Source organism: Amblyomma maculatum, chromosome 1, assembly GCF_055883805.1.
Source record: "Amblyomma maculatum isolate TAMU_Amacu chromosome 1, ASM5588380v1, whole genome shotgun sequence".
In the NCBI taxonomy this organism is placed as follows: Eukaryota; Metazoa; Arthropoda; class Arachnida; order Ixodida; family Ixodidae; genus Amblyomma; species Amblyomma maculatum.
The window spans coordinates 457,192,209-457,212,683 of NC_139344.1; the positions used below are offsets into that span (position 1 = coordinate 457,192,209).

The window sequence follows — 20,475 nt, forward strand, 5'->3', positions numbered from 1 at the left end:
GGTTGCAATAAAATAATCAAAAAGCTTAAATCGCCGGCATTGCTGCCACCTTCACAGAAAGAACAGAAACGGAGAAAGTTCGCAGTTCTTCCCTATGTTCATCGCCTTTCTCATGGTCTTAAAAATGTTGCCCATAGGTATAATGAAGTTGATGTTTTTTCGGCCCCTAATAAGCTCAATAAAATTTGTTCAGTGGTAGAAAATAAGTCCCGTAATCCTAATAAATCTGTAGCGTCTTGTACAAGACGGCCATAGACGTCCGACGGTCGACCGACGGACGTCCGTTTTCGGACCTTCGGACATCCGACGGAAGTCCGGTTATGTTCGATATACGTACAGCGGACGTCCGTCGGACTATCGTTCGTGGATCCGGATCGCGTCCCACGGACGTCCGACGGGCAGCCGGAGGCGGACATTCGGACGTTTCCCGGAACATGCTTGCAGGGCCCGCTATTGGTGTAAAAACTTGCCAATAACATTCGTGTAAAGCTCAGCAAGCATGTGCCATGGAAATTTCAATCACATACTAGTGCTCAATGCCTTTGTCGTGAGAGTAAGGCAGACAACAGAATATGCAACAGGTTCAAGTTTCCTGTTGTCTGCTTTACTTTCACACACAAAGCACTGAACAGTAGTGTGCAATTAAAACTTCCATCAAAGAGGCACATATGCTAGCTGAGCTTTACACAAATGCACCATTCCTGAAAACATGCTAAGTGCATAGGCATACCAGCATGCGAGGTTGTAAAAAAAGCATTTTTTTTTGCTTTATTGCAAAAACTGCATGCATAAATAGTCTACACTAAAAAAATATCGATGTTAAGGAATGGCATGGTAAAATGCAGGCCAACGGGAGTATTAAGAATCTACTTGAATAATTTTTTTTAATTATCCTTGGCCGTGACAGCTCTTCCCTTGGGGAGGTGGTGGAGGAAAAGGTATTTATTGAAACCTAATATTTCGGAATTAGCAAGGAGATGATCGAGTTCTCTGTGGGCGGCCTCCGCAGGCCGGGATTCCAGGAGCAGTTACTATCCTGTGCATTTGCTCGATCAGCTGTTGCTGGTCTTTCAGGCCTAAGATGGAAAGAGCAGGCTGGGCTCCTCCTGCAATAGAAGGGAAAATTAAATTCAAGTTATCTGTGCTGAACTTTGATTACACATCTCCAAGGGCAACTGCCAGTTTCTCTCAATTGCTTTTTCCAGATGGCACTGTACGCATGCATCTCCATTCAGAACTGTCACATACTATATAGAAAGGTCATATAACTGCAGCAAAACCCATGCAGAATAACAAAATATACAAACGTAGTTTGACCAGAACCTGGCATTCAGTATTTTAATGTTTTTATGTTGTCTTTTTGAACATGCCACTCTGACCAAACATGGCATGTTATGCTTGCTGCTATGCACCCTCAGCAATGCCCAAGACATGGAGTGCACATGCAGAGAAACTAAGCATAAAGGATGCTGTATATGAACATAAAGCACAGCCAGAGCATTGCAGTATTACACAGGTACGCATTGGAGGCAGAAACCTGCACTTTGAGCGGTTTAACAGGCAGATTTCTAAAGTAATTGTTCCTGCTCTGAAAAGAAGTGATCAATAATAACATCATTTAAAATTGTTACCTTTTTGTTCTGTAAACTGCACATTTTGCTGGTTTCCATGTACCCTCTACCGAAGACATTGCCTGGGCGTGTCGGGGGTATATCGACATCAACATCTAGGCTACAAGCATCTAGAAAGCGTCTCCTTAGAGCAGCTGCGACGAAGTAACTTATCTGATAACATGCAAGCTGCTGCAGCAGAATAAAGATAGACACTTGACATGTGGCTAAAGCCCGATGTGGAAGCATAGCCCGCCGCAGTGATTGCGCAGTGTTCATGCTTCTACAAGAGTTAAAAGTAAAGTTATTTGTTTACCCACAGCGCTATATGTGACATTACAATAGCAAGGCTTATAGTCACACAAAACACAAAAAGCTGACAACCACAAGCTCCTGATGCATTACCGGCAGCATGCAGCATGAATGTTAGTTACTGAAATATGGTTGCATAATTCTGGCAACCAGCTGTGCATGTATGTCATGGATTTCTCAACTACGCACAACAAATTACAAAAAAAATAATGGTATTTTAAATGCAGCCAACTGTTCGCAAGAAACATTGTAGCTTTTTTATGGGGAAGGTAGTGGGCGCCAAAGAAACTGCCCCTGTAAAGGCGCCTAATTTGCCCCTATGTAATATCGGGGACAAGTGTGTGGACTACACAAACTGCAATCAAAGCACATAACTTTCACATCGACCAGGAAACTCGGACCATACTTGTCGATGTGAAAGTTGAACGTTAGTTCTTTCATGTGTGCAAGAGAAATAAGGTCACAATTCGTTTACATCGCGATTCTAGTCCAAAATCTAGACATACTGTCCAGAGACTTTCGCCCCCGCAGTATAAGCCACCACTTGGGTAAGAGATTAGTAAAAGAAGTGTAGAAAAGACATTAGTGCTGTTGGACAGCCATAGCTATAAAAATGGTATTGACATTGAAGTACTGCCTTAAGGCGGGGCCTAGGGCATTACAAAAGCAAGAGTTAGTGTCCGCTGGTCCTCATTTGAACGAACAAAAAGAGGGGGGGGGGGGGGGGGGAGAAATCTACCTCAACTACATGTTTTGAGTGACACCAAGCCGCAGTTAGTATTAAAGATATCACACAGTTTTGTGGAAGATTTGGGAGCGCTTTGCTGCTTTCTTACAGGATTGGACAAAAGAGCTCACCATCTTCAGAAAGGCACGTTATATAGAAATGAAAATAGTGAATTTACTGCATCTGGCCACAACAACTTGCACACGGAGAGGAAGATGAACTGAAAATTTTATACATCAATGTACGTATTTACAACAGGTGAAACAATGACCATGATCTATGCCGAAGAGGAAAGAGATCAAAATCTAGCTCAGAACGAGTTCTCCTGGCCGCGGGGCCGTTTCATTAACTTCGGGACTCCGCCCACATTTCTCATCCCCAATGACAACGAACTCACACATGACTGGCTAACAAACATTTGGGCATGTCTTTCCACTTTCATAAATTCTTCACCCTCTCCCTAATACAAGCAATGCAAAAGGGACAACAAATTCGTTTCACAACAAACAGAATCTAGAGAATGGACCTCGAAATGATTGGCTAACTAGGTCACATGCCAAAATCTCTCCCCTAGGAAAAAAAAAAAAGAAAAAAAAATTAGAACCCATCAAAACGGTGTCCCACGTGCGCAACCATTGCCCAAAGCTTGCATCCTTGGCGGCTCCTTTTACAGGGCAATTATTGCAATTATTGGCGTCGGAGTCAGCACCATTACGGACCACATCAGAAGAGCCAACCCACATCCTCCCGCTCCGCATCATACCGTCACTGTTACACACTTGCCCTTTTTCAACGCCGCCATCTCCCGCCATTGTTGATATCCAGGGTTGGAATCCTCAACGAGACCCCACTCAGCGCACCTGCACTGAATAATTGTCACTTTTATGGGCTCCCAAACAAGGAAGAGGGCCTTACACCCTTACACCTGACAGCCTGACAGTGTTTTTTCTTTGAACGATAAGCAGTTCTTCCAAAAGAGGTGCTCGTTTCAAAGCTGTGCTGCCTCCAGGTGATGGGTCCAGTCAGCGTACTAAGGACCCCTTAGTTGTATACTGTTCGTAAAGCTCCTTAAATAAAAATGAGCCCCCTACATGACACAGCAACGAGAACAAACTGCCTGTCCCCGCGTCTTCGAGTGCGACAGCAAAGTCCTCGGAAGAGGGGACTTCTTTCCCTCTCTGCCTACGTTTCCGTTAAGCACTGTAGCTGCTGTAGCTGCCTCTCTGTGCGCGTCTCTCCGCCTCCTGTCCGAGGGCAAGTGGGAGACTGCCGCAGCTGGGCATTGAACAGGTGACCCAAAAAGAGCAGACTAATAATGGTGCCTAGCATACCCACCGATCGCTTACAGAAATCATTAAAGAAATGAAAGCAACACATCAGATAACGCTACAATGTTTCTAAGTGCAAAGTCGACAACTCCAAGTCATATAAATATATGTACATCTCCGCACATTAACTAGACAGAAACAGTGCAGAGTAAACTAATAATTCAGTGTCTAGCAACACTATTAAAAGAGGATAAAGGCCACGGGGGGCTGCGATTATTAGTACCGTTTTGCCTTTAAACTACAATAACATACTTGTTGCAAGCTTAAAAATCAAAGATTCACACCTGTCCCACCCACAGCAATGGAACACACATCTGACTCAAGTCTGCAGAGAAAGAGCAAGCTAGACTATTGCAGACGCACCCTTGGTTATTTTTCTGGCATTTCTGAGGGTGAAGAATCTGACTTGTCAGTAGCATGTATATGAATAAGAATCCTATGACAGTAAATGCATCAGATTTTCTGGAGTGGCTTTTCTTTGCTGACCACATATGAGGTGAGCTATAATTTATCCAACTTGGCCTAGGTTTATTCTATGAATAACAAAGCTATAGCAGGTACACAGTCGTCCACTCAGGCTGAACATGCGAGTGCGTGGCATGCACTTTTTGAGATGCCACTGCATCCATCGCAGCTGCACACCGTAGCGAAGAGGCAGGCAGCGTGAAGTACCAGCCTCTAGTCCCTCTACCACCACTGGGGTCCCAAACTAGGGACCCCTTGTTTTTGTCAGGACAGGCCCCCTCAGGGTCAGCTAGTGAGTAACCTCCTGTATTTGTATCTGATGGCAATGTTTTCCACCACCACCCACAATACGCAGCTGCGCATCATAGCAGATGTGAAGCAACAGCTCCTGGTCCTTCTATGCATAAGCCACTTTGCCTTGATGCATGCCTGCGCACCATAGTAAAGAGGCAGACGACATGACGCAGCAGCTCATGGTACCTTTACACGAGCCCCCCCATTGTACTTCGATACGCACCATAGCAAATATACAGACTACGCCACACAGCAGCTCCTGGTCCCTCTATGCATAAGCCATTTTGCCTCAATACGCACCTGCGTACCTGAGCGAAGAGGCAGACGTGAAGCTGCAGCTCTTGGGCCCTCCATGCACAAGCCACTTAGCATCAATGCACGGCTGTGCACTGTAGTAAAGAGGCGAAGGACGTTAAGCAGCAGCTCCTGGTCCCTCTACACATCAGCCATTTTGCTTCGATGCGCATCTGCACACCGTAACAAACAGCCAGATGTGACAAAGAAGCTCCTGGTTTCTCTACACATAAACCACTTTGCCTCAATGCACGTCTGCACACCGGAGCAAAGAGGCAGATGGCGTGAAGATGGAGCGGCTGGTCCCTCTACGCACAAGCCACTTAGCCTTGATGCATGGCTGTGACGGATGCATTGCTATTTTGCAAACTGCATGCCACACATTCCCATTCAAGCTAAGAGTGGACGACTGTGTAAACGTAAAATACTGGTTATTTACTTCAATGGACAATGACAAAAAGTAACATGGTGGACAATGTAAAAAGAATTTGCTGCATAAAGTTTGTTGAAACCAGTTCTACATCCTACATGTAAACAAGCTAAAACCTTAATGTCGAAGGGATGCCCTGTGTGTTTAAAGTCATCACGCTCAAACAACTTCAACACTGACAATCATGATTCAATATTAATAATATAGATAATGATACAATACTCACTTTTAGCCATACCAAAGAAATGAGAATGCAAAGGGATGTTGCTGTTTTTCCCCCGTGGATGACAGTTTTCCATGTTCAATGTGCTGCTTCCTGTTGGCCTAGGAAATCGGCTACAGCAAATGGCATCTGAAATATTTTTGGAAGCCTCATGCTAGTCTTCAACGAGAAAAGCATTGCCATACAGAAGCAGAACACAAATACTTTTACAACACACTAAAAGCACCAACTGCGGTGCTGTTTTTAGGATGACTAGCCAGAGGTTTTGCTGTAGCAAGCCAAATGTTAGCCTTCAATAAGGAAAGCATTCCCATACAGAAACAGAACACAAAAACTTTTACAACACATTAAAAGCATGAATTGCACAAATGCTTGTAAGATGACCAGGTACAGGTTTCTGCTATAGCCCACATCATGTGACCAGCGGTTATCAGAAGCCTTGTATGTGAGCATGATGCCCTAGATTCAATTTATGGCTATCACTGTATTAACAAGCATGGGTTTAAAGCTACTTTAATATGATAATCTAAGAACATGGTAAGAGCTTTCAGTGCGAGACATAAGCTCAGTATCCATGCACTATAAGGTGCTGCATGGCTCTAGTGTAGCTTTGGCATTATCTCGCTGTCAATAATGCAGTGAAGTTCTGAGGAGCCTTTGAATATCTGTAAGGACACAGCAACAACAATTTTGTTTTCATCTCACTTTTGCTCAACTCGTGCTCTTTTTTTTTTTTTTTTTTTTTTTTTTTTTTTTTTTTGAGCCCGCGGCTTGCATGGCCTTTCAGTATGCCTGTTTTGCATAAAAGAAGGCGTTGCAGGCACCAGAGCTCACAGCCCAACTTTATCGCGGCGGCGGTATGTCAAATTCGTGCCAGAACAGCGCAGAACAACGGGTCAAGAAAAAGACAAGTGCTGACTTTTTTTTTTTTTTCTTATCTCCTTGTCCGGTTGTTCTGCGCGGTTCGGTCCCACATGCATAACCAACGTGCGCAAGGTGCTGTCCTGGTTTGTCAAAGCTGAAGGAGAGTACTAAACCTTTAGTTATTTAGTAGCTACAGCCGTTCCTTCTAGAAACTGTAGTTGCCGTAAAGCTCGAGAGAGAAAGATCAGCGGCTGTCCATTAAAAAAAAAAAAAAAAAAGTCGCGACGTTTTCACAAGTGTAGGCATGTCGCACGATAGGCTCGAGGAGTGCAAAAGTTTTCTCGTATAGTTTTTACAACTCAGTACGTTGCGCATGGTTAACAAATTAACTCCTTTAAAGCTCGGGCAGGCACTCCTTTATCAGAGACAGAGAAGTTGCGCGGCTTACTGGCGCAGCGTCCAGTAATGCCGAGAAAGATGGCCCTCAGACTTGAGGCTGCACTTTATTTAGTCGGCGCGGAGCCATCCTGTCAGTCTCGCCAAAAACACTCGACCGTTCGGCTGCTGTATCCTTACCCAAAAGCTCACCACTATCGGTGCATCGAAAAGTTCCACTAAAGAAACAAGTACGGTGAAATACTTACTTTGGAATCGGCGGGTGAACAAAGTGTGCCAGCCGCACCAAGCCACAGCAAAAACAATGCTAGCAGTGCATTACAGCCGTAGGTATTTGTAACTGCGCAGAAAATGCAGAACACCAAAACGTGAAGCCATCTTCCATGACTAAACTTCAACTTGTCAGGTGGATTGGATTGGCTCATTTCAGATTTTTTTGAGGATAGGTTCGGTTTCGTTCTTTTTGAGCTTGCTGCTTGCTGCGTCTATTCAGCCACTGATTAAAATTTCACCGAAGCATCATGATAGAAAAATGTTTAATGGTCATTTAACTTTTAATCAAAAATTTTTGATGGAAGAATTCAACGATAAACATGCGGAAAATAAAAAAAAAACTGTTTAATGGAAACGCTTTCTATCGCATCGATTCGCTCTGGCATCATATAATGCAGACTTGACGGTATTACTGATTTATACGCAGTTCAGACGAGCACGACTACTACAAACTATATCACAGCTGTGTAAAAGCAAATCCAGTGGCGGACGTACGGCGGCTGTCCGCTGGGCGAACGGATTCGACCATCCGCTTTCGTACGTACGCCGGAATTCCGGCGGACGTCCGAAATCGGCCGCCGAGTTGCGGCCGAGTTCGGTTGTCCGTCGGACGTCACTGGCCGTCTGGGGGCGTGCTGTTAAACACGATAAAAGATTTGTGCCGTGCTCCAAAGGGGTAGTTTATAAAATTCCCTTGTCCTGTGGTCAGATATACATTGGGCAGACGGGACGATGTATTAACACACGTCTCAGAGAACATCTCAACTCATTAGAATCTAATCGCTCCACTAATCTAGTTGATCATTGCCGTGAGTGTCAATCCTGTTTTCCGTCTTTACATTATACTGACATTTTGTACAAACACCCCGACCAGTTGACCAGGGAAATCATCGAGGCGTATAATATGGCCAAGAAAGAAAGATTGTGTGTCAGCAAACCTTCCCTGCTCCTGCGTGACTGCGAAGTTGCATATATCTGGACATCACATAGTAACACGTGCGGTCTGGTTTTGGTGTTTTATTGTTTTCTGTACCTTATATAAATGTGTTTTCTGCGATTAAATTTTAGTTGAGAGTCAGCGCCTGTTCCTGTTGTTTCTTCCTGTCGTCCCCGTTTGTTTGCGCTGTTTTTTTGGATGATGTATCACCAACTCGCCCGCTTAACTATCCTGTTGCACAAAACGCGAAAAAAAACAAAAAACGATGCAATCGTCGCCGAGCAGGTAGAAGTGCGGAACGACTCGCATGAGCAAACACCTACACCGTAAATAAACTGCTGCACCTTCGTGAAAGCAAAAGACGCGCAGAAGCAGGTTTAACACGCACGCACAACACCAACAGATTGCCGTATTCAGAAGCGAGAAAACTGCGTCGTCTGCTCAGGTGGTACCCTCCCGACAAGCAGCGCCCTCTGCCGCTAACGATTGGCTTTCATTGCAAACAGCGCCATCCTCGCCCATAGGGAAGCGCGGGCGCTCGTCACACTAGCCAGTATATTCTAGGCACTGTACCTAGAGGGATGAGAGAAGTTCTTCCAGTTCTTTTCTGGATGTATGCATATTAGTACGTTAGTACTGTTTGATATATGGTGGCTAGAAGGGGAAGGTGACGCCAACGGCGGACGGAAGCCGCTCCTCCATTTCAAGCCGGGTGTAGGTGGCGCTGTTGGCCGTAGTGCGATAGGGTGCCTCGATACCAGCGCCGCCGTACAGGGTGGTGACACCCTTTGGCATGCCTCGCGCCGCCTCTTTCGCCGCGCTCGCCATCTTGGGGCAAGTCGCTTCGGGACGTTGCTGCAGAGTGTCCGAAGCGGTTGCGCTGTGCGCTGTGTGCTGGGCGATTGAACTGTGTTCAGTCGCGAAAGTTAGCATGCCAGGCTGTTGTGTTCCATTGTGTGCTGGCTCAGCAAAAGAAAAAAAAAAGGAGCCAGATGTTTTCGTTCTCCATGGGATAAGAGACTGAAAAATGTATGGGACGCGAAAGTGGAGCGTGAAGACTGCGAAGTAAGCCACAATATATGTGCTTCTTTTATGCATTCATAAATTTTTTTGAGTGAATAGTTGCATTTCAATCGTGTAAAAAGGTCTAGCACAGACACAGACCACTAGAAAGATGACAAACACACACAAGCGCTTCCGTATGTGCGCGTGTCGTCTTTCTTGCGGTCTGTATTTGTTTATACGAAAGCGTTTTAAAGTATATTTTTGTACTCGTCTAACGCAGTTACGCACTTCTGTTTGGAATGACATTATCTCACGCCGATTCACCCATCTGCTTGTAATCACGAACTTTGTGCTGTTTTTGGCTTCCCCATCTTGCATTGTGCGCAACAGATTTTGGTCTGCCTTCTTCAACGTTGAAGCGGGTCGAAGCATCGCATTTCCTGGCATCGGGAGTAGCGCACTGTGTTTTTTAAGTGTCAATTTTGAATTTTCAGCGTATGTGAGGGCTAAATACATAAATACATAAGCTAAATATATGGACAATTGCGTTTGCTATGTTGTAGTCATTCGGGGAAATTTAGTGTAACTTTCAGTGAGTGACACTCGACTTTAGTATCATTGGCGTAGTGTCACACAATAATATCTGTCGTTGAGGATCTGCCTTTCTGTGTTCATAGCCACACAAAGAACATGTGGAGAAGGTCGAGCCTGGTATTTGTCAAAGGAATGCACCATTGTGCCCTTTCGATCGCGCCCCTTTACACTCGATCTTGAAAGCTGGTGGCAACCGCCGAGGCGACAGATTCGCACAGATTACATTCCCTCTGTCCTTCTCGGGAAATAATGCAATGGAGAGCGACGGATGGCATGTCATCTCGCGACAGAGTAGGAAGTGAAACGCAGTTTGTAACAATTATTTTGGTCGCAAAAAAAAAAAAAAAAGCACCCCGTGAGTTGGCCGCGCTGGAATTTGGCAAGTGGGCTTATCGCTAGTACAACATTTCGCGAAACAGATAACAGGTCCTCTGAAGCTGTTCTTTTTTAATTATACACAGGAGCAGTTTTACGCGAGGCTTTTGAGGTTCGCAATAATATAAAAAGTTGGGTTCTCATGAAAATTAATTCGTTTTTAGCATATGATTGGCAGCTCGACAAGTCTCAAAGAAACTGTTCTCGTGAGCTGTAAAGTGTAGCGGCATCATCATGTTGTGAAAGCGGTTGTGAGGAAGCAAGGTTCTTGCGCAGTACAAAAGTTCATCCCGAATGCAGCTTTTCCTTCCCTGTATAATAATTACGCATCGCGAAGCGATGTTCCCACCCTGTTGTCCCCGCAAGTACTCGTCTGAGGTTGAGCCAAATTTAGGTGAAGCTAAATTTGACCGCCTGACACCCGAATTAGTGCTGCCACTTGTTTGGCATCCATGGAAACATTTTGCGATCGTACATATAAATATCTCATTGCTTCCATAATGTTTTTATTATTTCATTCATTTGCATGCACACTACAAAATACGCAAAATGACTGTTTCGTCGCCTATCTCATTTCAGCGCCAGTTCGAGGGCAAAGACATGGACGGTGGCTCCTCAAGTCAACAGCTGTCCCGACATTGTTTGATTGCGTGTAAAAATTTATCGGAACAAAACGACATCTTCCATTTGAAGAGTCGAGTAAAATCCTATAATGCCTTATCGAACAAGCCGTTCCGATTCCAGTGGTTGATTACGCGGAATACCCAAGCTTATGAACAGACTGTAAGAGCGGTTTGGAACGATGCGCTTGCGCATTTACTTCAGTTCGCTAAGTCAGCCAGAAAAATCGAATGATGGGTACGGCAGCAAAACAGTAGCTGACTCCAACTTTTATTAAAAAGCTGTCTCCTAGGCATGCATCCAAAATCAGCTTCAAAGTCTTAAACATGATTGTTTTGGAATAAAATGCCTTGTGCATCAGCATGCGACACGTGTCAAAGGTTGATTTACGCATCGTTTTTTTTTTGCTGTCTCTTTTCTACGGTTTACGATGGGCCTTTGCGATACAAATTATTTTCGATATACGGCTCCCGGAAACGTACACTTGGTTGTTGATCTATAGCAATAGACGCAACTGAATGTTATGCACCTCATAAACTCATTCATGTCCGGCAGTGCAAAATGCATTGCTTTATAAAACAGCCAGTCGTCAAAATAGCCGCATTTGAACATCCGAGACGGCGAAAGAGTAAATGCTTACCATCTGCAATTTGATCATTTCCTCTTAAACTACGCATGCTAGCAAGCAGTAGTTGCTTTCACATTTTTTTTTTCGAACAGAAAAGCGCTCAGGATTGCGAGTATGTGTGTAAAAACGGTACACAGCCGAGCCTGCTAGCGCAAGCGCGCGCTGAATAAGAAATCGGGCCGCGGCTCCATAGCCCGCCGCATCTGGTCTTGCCCCAACATGGCGCCGTCGAAGGCGGTGTCTCCACCCTGTACGGCGGCGCGCTACATCGAGGCACCCTATAGTGCGATGCATGGTACGCGCCGCTCGCCTTGAGCCACGGTACTTGAACATACGCATGCCTACTGTGCGTGCAACGCGTCGGCCTTTCAGTGATGTTGCAGGTAATGGTTTAGCTCATTAAACTCTAGTCGAACCTGATTACGGCTGACAGAATTCAATTTTAAGCCGTGGTGGTGCGGTGGTTAGGGCGTTCGACTGTTGTGCCCAAGGATGAGGGATCGCGCATCCCGGCCGCGGCGACCGCTTTTCACTGGAGGCGAAAAGCAAGGCACGCGTGTGCTGTGCGATGTTAGTACAAGTTAAAGAACTCCAGGTGGTCGAAATTCTGGAGTCCTCCACTACGGTGTCTCTCATAGCCCGAGTAATTTTCGCACATGAAACCCAACAAACAAAACAATTAAAAACGATCGGTTGGTACTAAAATACTTCTGGTGTGTAGAATACAGGCGTATCTATCCTTTCAGTTTCAGGAATTAAAGGGTCTTGAATGAGTCCCGTCTGGTCAAGATAGTGCATGTCGAAAGTAGAAGACAGACCAAGAGAATGAGGGTGGAAGGATGTACGTTTCGGCTCCGTGCGGTCGCATTTTTTTTTCCCACAACGTTGTTTGCCCCAGGGGATAAAATAATATGTAAGAAGAAAATTAAAAGGGGTAATAAATGAAAGAAAAAAGGTTGGCTGTTCTCTGGTCGATGTTTTCCACCTCTTTCAGTTTCAAGAATACGAAGTACCAGCATTACTCCTAAAAAATGTGATTGGGGATCCAAACAAACAAAACAAAGCATAGCAAAAATTTATTGCACATCGTAGTAATAGCAATGTCAGTTCAGTTCAGTCGTGTCCGACTCTTCGATCGTGACCCTATGGACCATGTCACGCCACGCTTTCCGGTCTCCCACTATCTTCCTAATATCACATAACTTCACCTGCAGCGCCTCGAGGATGCCATCTAATCATCGCGTTCACTGCCTACCCCTTCTCCGGCGACCCTCAACCTTTCCCAACATCAAATCTTTCTCCAGCGACTCCTCTCTTCTCATCAGATGCAGATGACCAAAGTAGCTGAGCTTTAACTTTAGAATTTGACCCTCCAATGAGCAGTCAGGGTTTATGGTCGACAATATCGACTGAATTGATCTTCTGGCAGTCCAAGGAAATCTCAAAAGTCTCCGCCAGCACCACAACTCAAACGCGTCAAGTCTTCGGCAGTCACAAAATAGCAATGTACTGCACATCATAACATTCAGGGTAATTCAAAATAACAGATACATTTACACATGCTTCTGTGTAATTAGAAAAAAAAAAACATTAAACATTGATTACAAACACTGCATTCATCTCTTGGCACTAAGAAATGGGGAGGCAAGGATATCACTTCCCGCTAAATAAAAAAAAAAAATATTACATTCGACCTTGACTAAATATGCAACTTAGAGCACCCTCCTAAGTTTCAGCACGTTCATTCTTCCCTGCTTAGCGTTGCGCTTACAGTTCTGGGCCTTAACATAGAAGTGCTGCCTGGTAAGAACATAAAACTTGATAATTTTGCTTGGGGGGGACATACTGTGATTTTTTTTTTCTTTTTTTGCGCTGGAGTTCATCTGTTCGACGAAGTTAGGCACCCACATTAACATGTAAGCAGCGCAACACATCTTGCCATAAACGAGAGATCACGCTGGCAGCCGCGAACAAACAGGAACGCTGCCGCACCGTCCATACACCGCGCGCGAACCTGCACACGCGCGCGATCGCGTGGCTGCATCGCCAAGCTGACCACAGCGCCACCGCGGCCTTCGCGGCAGCGCATGAACCAGAGGATCGCGCTTTCTCGGCGGATACGCCGGCGCTGGCGCCACCTCCCCCTTCTAGCCACCATAGTTTGATACTCTGAAAGAAGTAAGCAGCGTCACAATGTTCAAGACGTCAACGTTATGTTTATTACAAATTGAAAACAAATAATTAGAATTATTTTACGTCAACTAGGAACCCACTTAAAATTACTTGTGTTTATATAATATGCCAACTAACTTTTAAATTTAAGGTGTTAATAAAGTTTGTTGCACAGCTAGCGCCACTAACAACTCCGAAGAACGGAGTTTTTATGCAATGCTGTTGCGTTCAGTTTAAAAACGCAGCGCGCCCGCTCGTTTTCGGACGGTCACTGAATGCTGCCTCGGATTTTCATTAATGCTGTTCACACCCTGCTGGATAGACCGCCACGATAAAACGAATTCGAGGTAGGCGTTTCTCTACCTTTGTCCTATTGTGCTTCGTCTCCAAGCGGTTGCTACTCCACTGCGTTTCGGTGGCCTCGACGCCGCCGTTTATGAAGCGGTCGGGCTAACTTCTCAAATTTTATAGGGTACATTAGCTGGGATTTTATAACCTCCAAAACATTAATTGAAATGCTGAGATCACCACCGCTGGCTGCTTTCGAAAGCAGACTGCAGGGACATCAATACCATGTTCTGGGCATGAATCTGGGCAGGCTACACTGCCATCCACTTGGGTTTAAATCGTGCTGGGTGGAAATTAAGGCGCTATATTTCCTCCGCAATAATGAGTCTTCTGTTTCCGAACAAATGTTGGAAATGGTCGGGAAATCCAATTAAAAAAAAAAATAGTAACGAGGACTGGTACCTCAATGACAACAGCAATCGGACATCAGAATAAATACCAAGAAAAGAAAGCTTCAGCAACTAATCTTTATACATATTTAATGGGGTAGTACTCGTAGTCATAGGAAAAACTCCTTGTAGCTGGGATGCTCATTCTGATAAGAATGCTAGCAACTTCCAAAACAACTATCCGTTCCTAGTTATTTCCAGTTGAAACAGTAGCTACCACTCTTCTGTGACGATAGACCTGGCCCCTTTGCTTGAGATATCGCAGTGGAAACAATTCTACACGTGAACAACCCTTTTTGCAATGTCCGGCAGGAAAACACATACTGTGAAGGGAGCTTGATTTAAAGATCTGTGCACCAGTGAATTAAAAATTGTGACGCCCTTACTGAAAATGAGTGGCCTCCATTTCCAAATGAAGAGTGACGTAGCGTAGCATCTGGCGTACCCACGCCTGAAAATCCTATACATGCCTTTTTTACTCTCTTATAGCCGGAGTCTCTTTAGGACGTTAAACCCCATAAACCAACCAGCCTTTTGCTTGTTAGATTAGCTGATGCTGTCGACATATATGTTCAATTTCTTGGTCTCTCCTGGTTTATAAAATCTGCACGTTGGTTCCAATGGCAGCAGAATATTTTTAATAACTACGGTAAACCACCTTGCATCTGTCATGGGCACTAACAAGCTACAGACTAGCAGGCAGTTGCAAAATGTCAGTGTCAGAGGCTGGAGGGTTTTCTTGGAGGGATATGTGATATTAGTTCTTGAGTTGAACTAGACAGTGGTGGCGGTCTTTTTCAAAATCGTTTATTATTCCCAGTGGGGCATAGCACACCGAGAGAAAGGGTGATTATGGTTCCTGAAAAAAGTGTCTGGTATAGACGAAATGCCAGACAATACATTCTGCTCATCCCTCAACCGTAATGTGCTGCGAAATTGAGCAAATGCAAGCTTTTTATTAGTTTTTTTTTTCTTTTCAGCAGTTCATAACATGTTGATTTGGCAGTTTAATGCAGAATAAATCTTGAATCTGAAGTTATCTAAAAGACGTCTCTATGTGGCTAATGTGGCTAATGTGGCTAGTTATCTAAAAGGGGCCTGTATGTGGCTTAGTTTAGCCCTCAGTTCTATCATACCATCAGAATTAAGTGATTTGTGTTATTGCGACATCCTCGGCTTTTTGTTGAAGCAGTTTATTTGAATGCTGAACCAGTATTTCTCATTGTTTTATGGGACCTGCTAGAGAGTTCAGTTCAGTGAAAATGGAGCAGGAAGTTAAGGAAGCCTCAAAAGATTTGTTCAGTTTATATTATATTCATGTAAATTTTCTGAATTGGATGCTTCAGAATGCATTTTCCTGTACCATTGTTTACAAAAGATATGAATGCATTTTTTTCAATCTTTGGTGCACCTCCTTGAGCTGATTCAAACACTGATTCAAACAGTGCCTCATAATTGAGATCAAATATTGCCAATGACTCTTGACTCTGTCATACCACGAGATGACATCGAATGCAGATTCCAAATACTAGTCAATAATTGAAGTATCAGCTGCATTGAAATTGTAAATTGTTTAGAGGCACTTTACTTTTAATATTAATTGTAGCAAGTATGATGTTATGGTCTGAAATTCCATTGCACGTATCAATTTTAAAATCGAACTTTTTTGGACGAAAATATTAGATACAACAGTGAATGATTTTTTCCTTGAGTTTGGGTGGGTTTCCGGACCGTCTGAATAAGGCCGTACTTTGTCATAATCTCTAGCATGGTGTCTCAATGAGACCTGGCCATAGGCCTCGGAAAATGTGCATCGCAATCAATACCGGGTGAATTAAAATTCCTTAAAGGTATGACTCTAGCTTGATCTTTGGTTGCAGCACTTAAATGTTCATCAACCATTTGGAAGTATCCGATGAAGGTTGCTGAAGGCCTATAAATGACACGCGATATTCGGAGGTCGTGGGTTCGGCTCCCACCATCGGCACATTGTTTTTTCTTCTACTTTGTGTTTAATTATCTTTCCCCTAAACAGATTACACTACTAATTTCTGTGATTATCCAAGTAAACATTAAAAAAAAAGACATAAAGTACCATCCCCAACGCTTTCTTTGGCCTCGCCGACTGTTGGCTTCTTTCCTTCCTGTTACTAATGTCGTATCAGGCAAAACTAGTTTACACCTTACACTTTTGTGATCATTTATGAAGGGAAGGGTTCGTATTGGAATGTGTTTTTAATGAGTAGTGCCACACCTCCTCCAGATTGTGCAGATTGTGCAAATTAGAAAAAAATTTCCTTACTCTGAACATCATCTTAGACATGTTTCTGTCACAGCAATAACGTAAGGATTGTGCAGCAATGTTAGGACTCATGGGGTTCTGATTTGTTTACAACACTTCACACATTTACGTTTAGTATTCTTAATTCATGCTTATTCTTTTGTCATTCGAGAGGACTGGATGCCTTTCCATCTGTGTCCGGCAGCTTCACATGAGAGTTAGCTTTCAAGTCCTAGATATAGGCAATGCTGTTGATAATGAGTTTATCATGCACAAACTTAACTTTCGCCCTCTCACGCGTATTGGTCGGAGCTGAGTTGCCTGTGAATAATAATCAGAGACTCTTACGCCGGTGTCTTTCGTTTGGCGCAGTTCTTAAAATTGACTATTTTTTCATTGTAATCGTAGTCTCATCCGTGGACCAGGACGAATTTTTCTTTAAAAGCAAAGTTCCTGAGAAACCTGCATAGCTCTCCTTTGTAGCCTTATGGCAGTTCTTGGGTGGATGTCGATGAGTAATTACTCTCTTATTACACATATACACCACCTTGAGGGTTTCCTCTAAATATTCAACCAATCATGCACTTCTGATAACTGGCCTGTTGTGGCCAGCCTTTCTTCATCCAAGCCTATATATTCTTTCTTCTGACGTCCCAAAGACGCCAAGCTTCTCAGAAAAAAATTTCCTTTATAACTTTGGTTTCAATATCTGCTTTCGTTTCTTTTAGACCTTCTAAAATACCAAATCATCACCATCAGCCTGACTGTACCCACTGCAGGGCGAAGGCCTATCCCATATTTCTCCAATTAACCCGGTTCTGTGCTAGCTGCATCCACTTGACCCCTGCGAACTTGTTAACCTCATCTGCCCACCTAACTTTCTGCCGCCCCCTGCTACACTTTCCTTCCCTTGGAATCCAATTTGTTACCCTAAGCGACCATCGGCTATCCTGACTTCGCACTACATGTCCTGCCTATGCCCATTTCTTCATTTCCACTAGAATGTCAGTAACTTGAGTTATTTCTCTGACCCACTCTGCACGCTTCCTATCTCTTAATGCTACCCCTACCATTTTTCGTTCCATAGCCCTCTGCGTTGTCCTAAACTTAAGTAGAACCCTCTTGGTTAGCTTCCATGTTTCAGCCCTATAGGTGAGTACAGGTAAGATGCAACTGTTGTATACTTTCCTCTTGAGCGATACCGGTAAGCTGCTAGTCATAATCTGCGAGTGCTTACCAAATGCGCTCCATCCCAGTCTTATTCTTCTTGTTATTTCCTTTTCATGGTCCGGATCTGTGGTTACTACCTGTCCTAAGTAGACATATTCGCCTACTACTTCCATGCTTCGATACCTAACGTAAACTGCTGTTCCTTCCCGGGGCTGTTGAACATTACCTTAGTCTTCTGCATATTGATTTTTAAGCCTACCTTTCTACTTTTTTCGTCTAGGTCAACAATCATTATTTTTAGTTCATTCCCCAAGCTACTTAGCAAGGCAATGTCATCAGCAAATCGCAGAATACTGAGGTATTCTCCATCTACCCTTATCCCTAACTGCTCCCATTCCAAGTCTCTGAATACTTCCTCTAAGCAAGCTATGAATAGTACTGGGGAGATTGTGTCTCCTTGCCTCACACCTTCCTTTATGGGAATTTTGTTACTTTCTTTATGCAGAACTATGGTCGCTGTGCAGCCACTATATATATCTTCCAGCACTTTCACGTACGCCTCGTCTACTCCATGATTTCACAATGCCTGCATCACCGCCAAGGTTTCAACTGAATCAAATGCTCTTTCCTAATCAATGAATGCTATGTATAAAGGCTGGTTATATTCCGAGAATTTTTCTATCACCTGGTTGATGGTATGGATATGATCGATAGTAGAGTACCGTTTCCAAAACCCTGCTTGATCCTTTGCTTGATTGCAGTCTAAGGTTGTCCTGATTCTATTAGCGATTACTTTAGTAAATACCTTATACGTAACAGACAGTAAGCTGATTGGTCTAATTTTTAAGGTCCTTAGAGTCCTTTTTCTTATGAATGAGGATAATGTTTGCATTCTTCCATGGTTCCGGTACCGTCGATGACACCAGGCACTGCGTATACAAGGTGGCCAGTTTTTTTAGCACGATATCCCCCCGTCCTTCAACAAATCTGTAGTTATCTGATCCCCTCCAGCTGATTTCCCCCTTTTCATAGTTTCTAATGCTTTCTTGACCTCGTTCTTCGTCACTGGTGGAACATCTGTTTTTCTCTACCGTCAATCTCATTACGGTCCTGACTGCTTTGGCTACTTTAGAGGTCTGTATAGAACTTCTCGGCTACTTTGACTATCTTGTCCATATTCGTGATGACGTTGCCCGCCTTGTTCCTTATCGCATACATCTGGTTTTTGCCTATGCCCAATTTCTTTTTTACCGCTTTAAGGCTTCCTCTGCTCTTTACAGCATGCTCAATTTTCTCCATGTTATACTTCCTTATATCAGCCAGCTTGCGCTTATTGATTAGCTTTGATATCTCGGCCAATTTTATCTGGTCTGTTAGATGCGAAGCTTTCATACTCTGGCATTTCTTAATCAAATTTTTCGTCTCCTTAGACAGCTTACCAGTATCTTCTCTAACCATCCTACCGCCTACTTCTGCAGCGCACTCAGTAATGATATCTCTGAAATTTTTCATTGCTTCTAGGGTAATGTCGCCATCCTCGGTTAGAGCTGAATATCTATTCTGCAGTGAGGTCCTGAACTCTTCTGCCCACCCCCTCACCGTTAATTCGTTGATGGTTTTCTTTCTTACTAATCTGTTGCGTTCCTTCAGATTTAGGCTAATTCGGAACCTCACCATCCTGTGGTCACTGCATTGCACTTTCCTGATTACCTCTACATCTTGCATAATGGCGGTGGTTGAACAGAGTATGAAGTCAATTTCATATTTGATTACCTCTACATCTTGCATAATGGCGGGGGTTGAACAGAGTATGAAGTAAATTTCATTTTTAGTCTCCCCATTAGGACTTTTCCATGTCCATTTCCGATTCTTCCGTTTGCTAAAATATTCATGATTCTTAAGTTAGTGCGCTCTGCAAACGTAACTAGTAACTCCCCCCTGCTATTCCTAGAGCCAATGCCATAGTCTCCTACTGCCTGGTCTCCTGCCTGCTTTTTCTTTACCTTGGTATTGAAGTCTCCCATTAGTAGTATACTGCGTCTTTACTTTTCGCATTGCCGGTTCTACACCTTCGTAGAAGCTTTCAACTGCCTGGTCATCATAACTACATGTGGGTGCATAGGCCTGTACAACCTTCAGTTTATACGGCTTATTAAGCCCAATTAGGATGCCTGCACCCTCTCATTAATACTATATAATTCATCTATATTACCCGCTATGTACTTATTGACAAAGAAACCTACTCCTAGTTCTCGCCTCTCCAGTAAACGTCGATAACACAGTACATGCCCACCCTTCAGTACAGTATCATAACAATCACATTATTGCGTCTGGATCTGTCTTCCATATTATTTAATATTTGTTTCTACAGTTGAACAGTATGCTCAAGGTCACAAACAGTTTAGTGCACTAGTCTTTGAATGATTCTAGTTTGCTTTCAATTTCAGTTAGCTGAGCTGCAATTTGTGTTTGCTTGTCTGAAATTAGTTTAATTAATTCCTCTTCTGTTGGTCCCGTATTAGTTCCAAAGCCACCGCAAAGCATGAGCACAATGCGACACCACATAAGCAAGCATTCACACAACTTCGCTGGGAGCGGCAGCACAATTAGACAAAGACTATCTGAAAGAAGATTTGTTGTTTAAGAATAGTAACGAACCTGCAAAGCAAGCTAAGCATGCCCAGGCAACGTGGTGCTGCCGACGCCATTGAATGCATCCGGTTGGAGGGAAGGCTTGAT

At 43.8% G+C, this 20,475-nt stretch overlaps 2 protein-coding genes and 1 long non-coding RNA gene across 4 annotated transcripts in view; 2 read left to right on the forward strand and 1 right to left on the reverse strand.

Moving 5' to 3' along the window:
- LOC146209732 (sulfotransferase 1C2-like) overlaps positions 1-20,475 on the forward strand; it is a 346,269-nt gene that overhangs the window by 107,010 nt on the left and 218,784 nt on the right. The gene's annotated exons all lie outside the window — the stretch shown is intronic.
- LOC146209734 (uncharacterized) lies at positions 178-7,344 on the reverse strand. 2 transcript variants are annotated; one of them, XR_014707304.1, is made up of 3 exons: positions 7,192-7,344; positions 5,687-5,812; positions 178-1,106 (listed from the first exon to the last, which is right to left on the reverse strand). It is a non-coding gene; the product is annotated as an uncharacterized LOC146209734 (long non-coding RNA). The 2 variants fall into 2 exon arrangements; XR_014707305.1 differs by having other exon boundaries at positions 5,687-5,831; positions 7,192-7,339.
- The window catches only part of LOC146209735 (uncharacterized), a 36,649-nt gene continuing 29,926 nt past the window's right edge, over positions 13,753-20,475 (forward strand). The window contains exon 1 of the mRNA XM_084603292.1: positions 13,753-13,895. The gene's annotated coding sequence lies outside the window, so the exon portion shown is untranslated. The remainder of the gene's footprint in view (positions 13,896-20,475) is intronic.